Source organism: Somniosus microcephalus, chromosome 4 (assembly GCF_052327205.1).
Source record: "Somniosus microcephalus isolate GS21.2 chromosome 4, FLI_Smic_1.0, whole genome shotgun sequence".
NCBI lineage: Eukaryota > Metazoa > Chordata > Chondrichthyes > Squaliformes > Somniosidae > Somniosus > Somniosus microcephalus.
In genome coordinates this window covers 236,951,918-236,964,335 of record NC_140990.1, presented here as the reverse complement: position 1 = coordinate 236,964,335, position 12,418 = coordinate 236,951,918, and the positions used below count along the sequence as shown (strand labels likewise).

Below are 12,418 nucleotides of genomic sequence, written 5' to 3'. Positions count from 1 at the left end.
CAACTCTGCATACTAGGCAGCGTGGTGGAGAATGGGGAAATCGGACCAGACCCCGACCGATTGCGCCCCCTACGGGAGCTGCCCCTGCCTAACACTCCCAAAACCCTGAAAAGATGCCTGGGGTTATTTTCTTATTATTCCCAATGGGTCCCCAACTACTCCGACAAAGCCCGCCCCCTCTTGAAAGCATCCTCTTTCCCGCTCTCTGCTGAGGCCCACGCCGCCTTCAAAAGCATTAAGCAGGATATTGAGCGGGCCACGCTACAGGCAGTGGACGAGAACACTCCATTTCAAGTGGAAAGTGATGCGTCTGACTTCGCCTTGGCGGCCACCCTCAACCAGGCGGGGCGGCCCGTAGCTTTCTTCTCGAGGACCCTCCAAGGGCCCGAGATCAGACACTCCTCCGTGGAAAAGGAGGCCCAAGCCATCGTGGAGGCAGTGCGCCACTGGCGCCACTACCTAGCCGGCAAACGCTTCATCCTACTTACTGACCAGCGGTCGGTAGCGTTTATGTTCAATAATAAACAGAGGGGGAAGATTAAAAATGATAAGATTCTTAGGTGGCGGATCGAGCTCTCCACCTTCGAGTACGACATCATTTACCGGCCAGGGGCCCTTAACGAATCCCCTGACGCCCTCTCACGAGGGATGTGTGCCAGCGCCACCGGGGATCGGCTACAGACCCTCCACAACGACCTCTGCCACCCAGGGGTCACGCGGCTGCTCCACTTCATAAAGTCCCGTAACTTACCCTACTCAATTCAGGAAGTTCGGTCTCTGACCAGGAACTGCCGCACTTGCGCTGAGTGCAAGCCTCAGTTCTACCGCCCAGATAGAGCCCACTTAATCAAAGCTACACGGCCCTTTGAGCGGCTCAGCTTAGATTTCAAGGGCCCCCTCCCGTCCGTCGACCGCAATGTTTACTTCCTGAACATTGTGGATGAATACTCCCGTTTCCCATTCGCCTTCCCCTGCCCAGACATGACCAGCGCCACGGTCATTAAATGCCTCAACAGCCTGTTCTGCCTGTTCGGTATGCCGAGCTACATCCATACGGATAGGGGGGCGTCCTTCATGAGTGAAGAGCTACGCCAGTACATGCTGTCCAGGGGAATCGCCACGAGCCGTACCACCAGCTACAACCCCCGGGGTAACGGCCAAGTGGAGCGAGAGAACGGGACAGTATGGAAAGCAGTCACTCTAGCTCTAAGGACCAAGGGCCTCCCTATCTCCCGCTGGCAGGAAGTCCTCTCGGATGTGCTCCATTCGATACGGTCGCTATTGTATATGGCCACTAATACCACGCCTCATGAACGAATGTTTGTCTTTCCCCGGAAATCCACCTCAGGCGTATCCATGCCGTCATGGCTCTCCACCCCAGGTCCGGTACTCGTGCGAAGGCATGTGAGGGGCCACAAGACGGACCCTCTCGTGGAGCCAGTACACCTACTCCACGCCAACCCCCAATACGCATATGTCCGGCACGCCGACGGAAGGGAGGACACCATGTCCATAAAAGACGTCGCCCCAGCCGGCATCGACAACAACCACGGCAATAGCGGCAATGACGATCACAGCAACTCTTACCCACCCACTACTCTTTCATCACCCCCGGAAGAACACCGACCAACGGCACCCCCACCAACTACCCCTTCAACAACCCTGGCGGCACCCCCGGCAGAGACCCAGGAGGCTACCGGGGACACCCAGCCGACACCCGCGGCACCGCAACAGCCACGTCGGTTGCAGAGGACTATCAAACCCCCGAACAGACTAAATCTATAGAAGGGGTGAATGTGATGAAATATTTCCATTCATCACTACCTGTGACTGAGATCGGTTTCAGTGTCATTTCCCTTCCCCCAGACCTGATTGTATTGTGTACTGGAATGTGCTGTATTGTATACTGGAATGTGCTGTGTGTAGGGCTCCGCCCATACCTGGCCCCGTTTGTAAGCTAGCTTCAGTCTAGCCCCAATCTCCAGAAGGACGACATCTCTCTCGCTTACGTGTTTCGTTCTAAGTTAATAAAAGCCTTGTTTTGTTCTGCTACCTTCGAGTCTCGGAATTATTGAGGCACATCAGTGAGGAAGAAAGCTGTAGACTGCAGGAAGATAGCAATGGACTGGTCAGGTGAGCAGAAAAATGGTAAATGGAATTCAATCCAGTGAAGTGTGAGGTAATGCATTAGGGAAGGGCTAACAAGGCAAGGGAATACACAATAAATGGTAGGATACTGAGAAGTGTAGAGGAACAAAGGGACCTTGGAGTGCATGCCCACAGATCCCTGAAGGTAGCAGGACAGATAGATAAGGTGATTAAGAAGGCATACGGGATACTTTCCTTTATTATTTAAGGCATAGAATATAAGAGCTGGGAGTTATGCTTGAACTGTATAAAACACTAATTAGGCCACAGCTAGAGTACTGCGTGCAGTTCTGGTCACCACATTACAGGAAAGATTTGATTGCACTAGAGAGGGTACAGAGGAGATTTACGAGGATGTTGCCAGGACTGGAGAACTTTAGCTATGAGGAAAGATTGGATAGGCTGTGGTTGTTTTATTTGGAACAGAGAGGCTGAGGGGAAAGTTTATTGAGGCATATAAAATTATGAGGGGCCTAGATAGGGAGGACCTATTTCCATTAGTAGAGCGGTCAATAACCAGGGGGCATAGATTTAAAGTAATTGGTAGAAGGATTAGAGGGGAGCTGAGGAGAACTTTTTTTACCCAGAGGGTGGTGAGGGTCTGGAACTCACTGCCTGAAAGGGTGGTAGAGGCAGAAACCCTCATCACATTTAAAAGTACTTGGATGTGCACTTGAAGTGCCGTAGCCTACAAGGCAGCGGACCAAGAGCTGGAAAGTGGGATTAGGCTGGATAGTTATTTCTCAGCCAGCACAAACACAATGGGCCGAATGGCTTCCTTCTTTGCCGTAAATTGCTATGATTCTATGACTACCACAGCAGATTATAAGAGGTGCATAATGTAGTGTATGTACCTTTAAGGGGGGAACTACTTTTTACAGCTCCTGTATACTGTAGTACCGGCAGTGACCACACCTGTATATAACCCTGAGTAGGGATCTGTACTGCTTAGTTTTAGAGCAACCCTCATCCAGTAAACACCTGTTGATTGTTATCTGCAGCCTCTGTCGATTATTTGAAGGACACACTACCTAAAGATATCCAGCTTTAACACATAATTTCCTTTGATTTTTTTTTACTTAAAATTTAATTTAATTGGAACAGTACTGCCTGCCTACCCTCAAAAACCCTTTGAGAGATTTATTGCAAAATAGAAAATATTTATTACACTGGTAGCAATGCATGGAAAGCATTCTTGCCAAAATGTACAGTTGATTAAATAAATAAAGTGGTTGTCTAAATAAAAATAATGCATGTAGATAAAAAACGATTTAAATATTTGTGTTTAATATAGAAATACATAGAAATTACAACATGTAAATAGCCCACTTAGCCCAACATTGACTTACTCTCCACATAAGCAAATAGTTCTAATCACATTTACCCACCCTGTTCCCATATCCCTAGTTTGATTCAATCTAACCTGCCCCATCCTTTCAGAATGTTAAACATTCCTGTCATATTGCCCAATAATCAGCCTAATTTTTCAAGTTGTTCTTCATCATATTTATATTTCCTCATGCCAGACAGCATCCTAGTGAATCTGCATTACACCCTCACTAAAGCTTCAATATCCTCCCTATAGCATGGCGCCTAATATTACACACAGGTGCCAATGCTGAGCAAAGGAATTTTGAAGTTGATGAGAAACTTTTTCTAGTTTTCTAGATTGGTATGTGTGAGTATTGGAACCTTCTGTACACATGCAAAACCGCTCCTTAGCATAACCAGGGCTGCATTTTTAAAGCAGAGTGGATGTGAGAAAAAAAGTAACACTTCATTCTGGGGATAGGGAAACACTTGGGATATTGAAATTCAACTTGGCAGGTTTGTACAAGACCTTGTGTTTTAAAAATCAATTAAAATTAATGGAGCTTTAATTGGATAATGTTTGACATGATTGGCAACATTATATCATTGATCATATCTGGCACCAGTGATTTCCTATTGTTTTCTTAGCTTTAGTTTTGGACTCTCCCTCTACCGCTTTTCCCCCAGGTTTAAGCACCCCCTTGCACTTGCACAAATTCCTTCAGTAACTGCCGTGTGCGTGTCATGAGTATATTAGTGCAATACATTGTTCCGGGACAGTTGCTGCAGCTATTGTGTGAGTGAAGGCCACTCCTCACATCCTGTTTGCAGGGCTGGCTCCACGTGGCGCTCAGCGACAGCCTCACGTCACTGGCCCATTTGTGTGCGTCTCCTGCAAATAGGTCCGGCGTCTGCCTTGGTCTCCAAGTGCGTTGGGTAGATGGGTCCGGAGCGGCCGAGTGGCTGTTAAAACAGGATCCGAGCTGGAAGTACACTCGTCGGCGGGCGGGTGAGTGAGTTGGCTCCGGCATCGCTGAGTCCTTTCATGTTTTACTCTCAACTTGTGCGCCTTTGCTCGCTGGCTGTCCGCTCTGGTGAGGCCCGTGGTGTTCGGGTTCGCCTCCTGTTACCGATCGCCCGGGATTCAGTAACCAGATGGGATGGGATGAGGGGGAGGGGGTCTCGCTGGTCCTGATGAGAGCCGCCCGCCGGCACCGAGGAGCAGCCCCCGGCCTTCCCCCGAAATAAGAACAGAACATGGGGAATAAACAATAGATCGCCAGCACTTTGTGGGGGGTGGTGAAGAGACCCTGTCAAAACTGGACAATGAGCCTCCAATGGATGGAGGTAAAAGGGGAGCGGGGGCAACAGGTGAAGGTCGAGATCAGGAAAGCTGATTGGGATGAATAGGTCCAATAACCTGGGAACAGATTGAGAAGAGGTGAAGTACTCAATGGTGTACAAAGCTTTATCCATCCGTCCCCCCCCCCTCCCGGCAATGAAAAGGAATTAGAAAAACAAAGTTGTAGTAAAAAAAATCTAAGAAATAGATGGGAATAAAATGGGGAGATAGTTGAGGTTTGACGTTGCCGAAGTCATTGTTCAGACCTGAGGCTACAAAAGTGCCAGAGAGGAGGATGAGGAACTGTTTCTGAACTCTCAACAACTCGTTTTAACTTCCTTCTCCTTCACCAGATAAAAGTTGTTGCTATGGGTCCCAGCTGACCTGTTTACAAGCCATTACTTAAGGATTACACCATTAACTGCTTTTTGTAATAGTCTACCTGATACTTACCTGTTCTCACCTCCCTTTATTTTATCGAGTCTTATAAAGAGACTTGCTTATGTTCCAGATTCATTTGGACATAGGATTGCTGCCTGAAATATTAACCTTTTAGATGCTGGATATTTTTAGCATTTTCTTTTTTTAATTTCTGACTTCCTGCATTTGCATTTAAAAAAAGTCTAACCTCACTGGCACTGATAGAACGAACCTATATAGCACAGGTTGATTATTAATTCATTTGTGAAATGTTAGATTATTCGATGACTCCTCTGAACTCAGTTTATTATCTATACCAATTTTACAGGGACAGTCCTGATTTCTGATTACTCTGGTGCTCTGAAGTTTTTTTTATAGTTGGCTGACGGGGAAGCCATAGAAAGAATAAGAACATAAGAAATAGGAGCAGGAGTAGGCCATACGGCCCCTCTAGCCTACTCCGCCATTCAGTAAGATCATGGCTGATCATCGACCTCAACTCTACTTTCCCGCCCGATCTCTATGTCCCTTGATTCCCCATGAGTCCAAAACTCTATCTATCTCAGCCTTGAATATACTCAAAGACTCAGCATCCACTGCCCTCTGGGACAGAGAATTCCAAAGATTCACAACCCTCTGAGTGAAGAAATTCCTCCTCATCTCGGTCTTAAATGGCTGACCCCTTATCCTGAAATAATACCCCCTAGTTCTAGACGTTCTAGACAGGGGAAACAACTTCTCAGCATCTACCCTGTCAATCCCCTTCAGAATCTTGTATGTTTCAATGAGATCACCTCTCATTCTTCTAAACTCCAGAGAGTATAGGCCCATTCTACACAATCTCTCATCATAGGGCAGCCCTCTCATCCCAGGAATCAATCTAGTGAACCATCGTTGCATCGCCTCCAAGGCAAATATATCCTTCCTCAGATAAGGAGACCAAGACTGTGCCCAGTACTCCAGGAGTGGTCTCACCAAGGCCCTGTACAATTGTAGCAAGATTTCCTTACTCTTGTACTCTGTGTCTTGAAATCCAGAATCCTTTTGTAACTCTGCAGTAAATTGTCTTCAGGAATAGTTTTCATCCCAGGGCCAACTTGGAGATTCTCCAAAATAAATTAACTGCTGATTCACAAATTCACCAGTCCAGCAGTTTTTCTGTCAACTGTTGTTAATAAAGAAGAAAAATCTGCTTGTGGACATGCACACCATGTATGCTCGATTTTAGTTTTACGTGAACCTGGGTGTTCCAGAAGGAACAGTGCAGACTGATGACCTTTTTATATTGTAGAACTTTGTCAAGAAGCAGTTCTGCAATTGGATCTGGTGCTATAGAATCCATCACATTTATGGTATAGGTGGATGTTTCACTGTACTGTGTACAGTTTTGGTCTCCTTATCTAAGGAAGGATATATGTGCCTTAGAGGGAGTGCAACAAAGGTTCATTAGACTGATTCTGGGATGTGAGGATTGTCTTATGAGGAGAAATTGAGTAGACTAGGCCTATATTCCCTAGAATTTAAAAGAATGAGAAGTGATTTCATTGAAACATAAAATTCTCACAAGGCTTGACAGGGTAGCTGCTGGGAGGATGTTTTCCCCTGGCTGCGGATTCTAGAGCTAGGAGTCACAGTCTCAGAATAAGAGGTTGACCATTTACGACTGAGATGAGGAGAAATTTCTTCACTCAAAAGGTTTTGAATCTTTGGAATTCTCTACCCCAGAGGGTTCTGAGTCGTTGAGTATATCCAAGACAGCGATCGATAGATTTTTGGATACTAAGGGAATCAAGGGATATGGGGATACTGCGAGAAAGTGAAGTTGAGGTTTGATTACAGTGTCAGCTGTGGCCCAGTGGGTAGCACTCTCGCCTCCTGAGTCAGAGGGTTGTGGGTTCAAGGCCCACTCCAGGGACTTGAGCACAAAAATCAATGCTGAGAGAGTGCTACATTGTCAGAGGTGCTGTCTTTCGGATGAGGCGTTAAACCGAGGCCCCGTCTGCTCTCTCAGGTGGATGTAAAAGATCCCATGGCACTATTTCGAAGAAGAGCAGGGGAGTTATCCCTGGTGTCCTGGCCAATATTTATCCCTCAACCAACATAGCAAAAACATTATCTGGTCATTATCACATTGATGTTTGTGGGAGCTTGCTGTGCGCAAATTGGCTGCCACGTTTCCTACATTACAACAGTGACTATACTCCAAAAAGTATATAATTGGCTGTAAAGTGCTTTGAGACGTCCGATGGTCATGAAAGGCACTATATAAATGCAAGTCTTTTTTTAGAAGATCAGCCATGATCTTATTGAATGGTGGAGCAGGCTCGGAAGGCCGAATGCCTACTCCTGCTCCTATTTCTTATGTTCTTATGGATGAAATAGCGGAAAAACAATTTCACTTGCACAAGATAGTGAACCCAAAACCATTTCTTTGGCTTACATAGCCTGGCTGAGCTGCTTAGCCTATCTGTAGTAAGAAATCAAGGCTGTCTTTGATAACAGCCTTTATAATGCTGTTGTGGGCAGCACTGCTTCCAAAGCCACCTGCTATGCTACTCATTTGTTTTTGAGCTACAGCTGAAGTCAGACCTGCTGCCAGCAGAAGTGTGATGAAGTAAATGTGGTATCTGCAAGGCTACTGATTTCCAGTTGTCATGGAAAATTGATATAATTGCAGCATATGATCCCCAAAATATTGGAATAGTGAAATGGAATGGTACTTACTCAGTTATGGTGACATTGGATACAAGCCTTTTTTTTCTGCTTGAGCTGCCTTGCAGTATACATTGGGCAGCGCCACTAAAACCAGAGGGAAGAACTTTGGAATGGCAATTACAGCTGTGTGACTTAACATAGGAGAGATAATCAAGTAGTGTGTTCAATTGCAGATTTTAATTGCAAAAACAGAATTGATCCTGCAATACAGGCTCAGATCCCAGGTACTGTAGAAACTGCTACATTTATAATGAAACTTGGCTTCAACAGCTGGTGGAACAACTTAAAAACAAGTGCCGCTTTTAAAGTTGTGATTTTCTGAATTCCTGGACTGAAGGTTGAATCCATAACCCATGGCAGGAGTACTATCATGGAGTCAAGGCTTCAGTTCCTCTCCAATAGTTGGGGAAGGTACTTACCGGCGACTGAAAGCCAAACTGCCTGGCGGCAGCCAGAAATCATTACAGCCTCTAATGGCGAGTCAATTTTGTTCATATGCTGTCGGGGATGTTAACTGGCTCTGCAGGCATAAAAAAAGCTCTCTTTTTATAATAAAACAAAAGCAAAATACTGCGGATGCTGGAAATTTTAAATAAAAACAAAGAGTGCTGGAAAACACTCAGCGGGTCAAGCAACATCTGTGGAGAGGGTCAATCTGGAGGTGACAACCTGTTTATGTTGCTGATTTGCCATCAAAGACTGGCTGCTTTTGGCAGCAAACCATCAGTGAAAATGCAGTATGAGTTGCCTGTCAACAGTTTGCATGTGTGCCTCAATTTAACAAATTGTAAATCTAGTCTGCATGTTTCACTAAAGTTTTAGTAAAGCGTAATAACAACAGAAAATGCTGGAAAAACTCAGCAGGCCAGACAACATCCGTGGAGAGAAGTTAGAGTTGACGTTTCGGGTCTAACCCTTTTTCAAAACTGGAAAGGAAATTAAATAGATCGAAAGGCAGGGCTGCAAGAGAACAAAAGAAGTGAAGAGACATTAAGAGGTATTCAAAACGAGACGAGATGATGATAGGACTAGTGGAGACAAAAGACGGCTCAGATTAGGTGTGAAATGTTCTGGCAGAATGAGAGACAGCTGCCATGTGGGAGAGAGGGAAAAAAAGGAAAGGGGGGGGGAAAGGGAAAAACCAAAACAAAGGGGTGGATTAAAAAATATAAGTAAAAATGTAATAGGGGCCGAGGTTATGATCTGAAACTGTTGAACTCGATATTGAGTCCGGAAGGCTGCAAAGTGCCTAATCGGAAGATGAGGTGCTGTTCCTCGAGTTTACGTTGAGCTTCCGTGGAACAATGCAAGAGGCCAAGGACGGTGAGTTCCGAGTGGGAATGGCGCGGTGAATTAAAATGACAGGCGACCGGAAACTCGGGGTCACCCTTACGGACTGAACGTAAGGACTCTACGTTTGGTCTCCTCAATGTAGAGGAGACCGCATCGTGAGCAGCGAATACAGTATACTAGAATGCAAGAAGTACAAGTAAATCGCTGTTTCACCTGGAAGGGGTGTTTGGGGCCCTGGACAGTGGGAAGGGGGCAGGTATAGGGGCAGGTGTTACATCTCCTGCGCTTGCACGGGAACGTGCCAGGCGAAGGGGATTTCCAGCATCTGCAGTATTTTGCTATCGTTTTAGTAAAGCGTTTAGTATATCCACTAAATCCCCAAAACACCGAGCTGGACTTTATCCGTCCAAATTTAGGCTGTATCTGGAGAAAGTATTTTCTGTGGACTTTAAATATTAATCTTATTGGTGGCACTTATTGAAACAATGAATTGAATATAATATTTGAACAGATATGCTCAGTAAGCTTAGTGACATCACTGGATAGCATGGTCTCTAGTTGCCAACTGCAAACATGTCTTCACAAATTTTCTCATATGTGATTAAGGTTAATTTGCAAATCCTGTTTAGTGCCCCTTTATAAGTTTCACAATGAGTTTAAACAACATTATGTATGTTTCTTTTGTTATTATAAGCACTGTTCCGGTGTAACATGTGTTCTTTGAGGTTCTGCCAATTGTAGATGCCAGCAGATAATCTGACACATGGTTGGACTGAGTTTCAAAACACCTGCTTGCTTAGTAAACTAACTGCAGCAATGTCAGTGACACACCCAGTCATAATGATCTGCCTCCTGAGAGTGCAGTTTAGCAGTATATACACTTCATTCAATTCAGTCTGAACTTGACTGTGTAACATGAGGAGAAAGTGAGAATTTCATGCTGTTTGAGAGGTCATTCCATTCTCTCCATCCTGTTTATAAAAATAAATTAAAAAATGAGAATGTTGTGATTGGTTTACAACAGAACCTTGACCACGCAGCAGTACACCTGCCGTGGGTCATGGGTTCAAGCTTCAATCCAGGACTTCAGTGTGTGTTCTTGTCTGACAGTTCAGTGCAATACTGAGGGAGTGCTGCAGTGTCAGAGGTTTCACCCTTAGGACAAAATTGTAAACCGAGACCCCATTTGTCTGCTTAGGTGGACGTAAAAGATCTTGTGACACTATTCGAAGAAGAGCAAGGGAGTTCCCCCAGTGTCTTGATCAACACTTAACCCTCAGCCAACAACCGCAAAACCACTCATCTGGTCATTTATCTCATTGTGAGATTTTGCTGTGTGAAAATTGGTTGTTGCATTTGCCTACTAAACAACAATGAATGTACTTCAAAAGTATTCCATTGTCTGTGAAGTGCTTTGGATGTCCTGAGGACATGAAAGGCACTTCTATAAATGTATGTTCTTTCTTTATTTGATCTTTTTAAAATAAAAATCACTGAAATAAGAAATTGTGTTCTAAACGTTCAATCAAAAATCTGGCCAATATGGATATAAAGGAATGTGCATGTGTATTTTTTGGGAGGAGATTAACAAATATCCTCAAAGAATAGTTCCTTTGCTTTATGTATTCAGTTACTTATTTATTTGGGACATACTCCAAATTGTGATGTTTTCTGTACTGCCGAGGCAGCAGAGTGTTATCTGTGGAGGACAGCAAACCACAGCTAACTAGTGGAGGTAGGAGGATGGTTACAGGTTCTGTAGTTTTGCTCGATAATCTTTGGGCAGCAGGGAATATTTATACAGAACTTTCCCCGGGGGTAGAGTGAATTACACACGTTCTGTGGAAGCAGGTGGCCAAATGGTCGTCGTCTTTTTTTTCCCGCACTTTCCTTACCTTTTTAGATATGGACTTCAAAACTAAAGTGCAGGCTTCTAGTTAATGGGCCTCTAATGCATATAGAGTTTCCTCCTAGTTTTAATCCAATAGGTTAGTTTTCACAAGCAGCGTCATTGCTTTCTTTCACTTTTGTGCTTATTTACTCTGCAGAGCAACTCCATGCACTTTTGAATTTGAGTTCTGGGAGAATGGCACTGAAACGAGAACTGCAACCTCCAGCTTCTCTTTCTTGTTGCTTATCAAGTTGAGGCCAGTTAGAGAATCTGACCAATAAATTAAGCTCTGACACATGATCAATTTAATCTGCTCTTATGCCAGTTACAGAAATGAACAAGTTAATTGGTGGGCAGATATTCATACTTACACAGTTGCTTGTTGCTATGTATAGCCAGAAAAGACCTGCTGCAGTTTATATTTTCACCTTGCTGTAACAATTTTGAAATAAAAATATATGGAACAATATTAGTATGGTGACTATTTTATTCTCACAAATGTTGTACGGCAATAGAATTCAGCTGTACACAGTTGCAGATAAGTGGAGACCTGACCAGCTTGCGAGACTGGTGAAAATATGTGTTTCTAATGCCATTGGAGCTACTTGCTTTAAATGAGTGCCACTGCCCATGGGGAGTACCACACTCTCTCCAGCAGCAGCTCTTCAGTGTTTTCTGAATATGCTGATGTTATATACTGAGAAGCATTTTCTGATATTTCTGAAAGGGCATCTTCTTTCAGAGGACGACAATGAAGTGAATCAAGGATGGTGAGCGCCAGATTGCGCTCAGTATTGGAGCGCAAAGGATTTACGCTGAAGTTAACCTGAACTTATCAAATCTTGGTACATCTGTGTGGAGCTTTATCCTCCAGTAATGATTCAATTGTTTACTTACTGAAGTGGATGATAGGAAGCATTTATATGAGGAGAATAATTAAAATTTTGCTAAAGGACAATGGACTGAAATGTGGTGGCAAATGTATGATTTTAAAAATGTTTTTATATGCAAAGCAATTCAATAATGGAATAAAATACTTTATAATAAAACTTTTTAATGTAGGTTTCTCCCAGATTAAACTAGAGACCATGTCCTTTCAATCAATCAAATCCTAAAGCAATGTTTGATTGCAGAACCATCTCTGTAATGTTCATTCTAATTGCTTTGGTTAATTTTGTGACGATCCAATTACAGTATCAAAATAATGGTGGCATACAGCTGTCATGATAGTTCTTTAACAATTCACTATAATCCTAAATTAAAATTTGTATAAGAAATGCATGAAGAATTAACAATTT

The 12,418-nt window shown here is 44.0% G+C and overlaps 1 protein-coding gene across 4 annotated transcripts in view; it reads left to right on the top strand.

Moving 5' to 3' along the window:
* Nucleotides 1-4,245: 4,245 nt before the first annotated feature.
* The window catches only part of dnajc10 (DnaJ (Hsp40) homolog, subfamily C, member 10), a 71,105-nt gene continuing 62,932 nt past the window's right edge, over nucleotides 4,246-12,418 (top strand). For 2 of the 4 annotated variants that reach the window (XM_085985943.1, XM_085985941.1), the window contains exon 1: nucleotides 4,250-4,468. The gene's annotated coding sequence lies outside the window, so the exon portion shown is untranslated. The other 2 variants (XM_085985944.1, XM_085985942.1) reach the window with 2 other exon arrangements.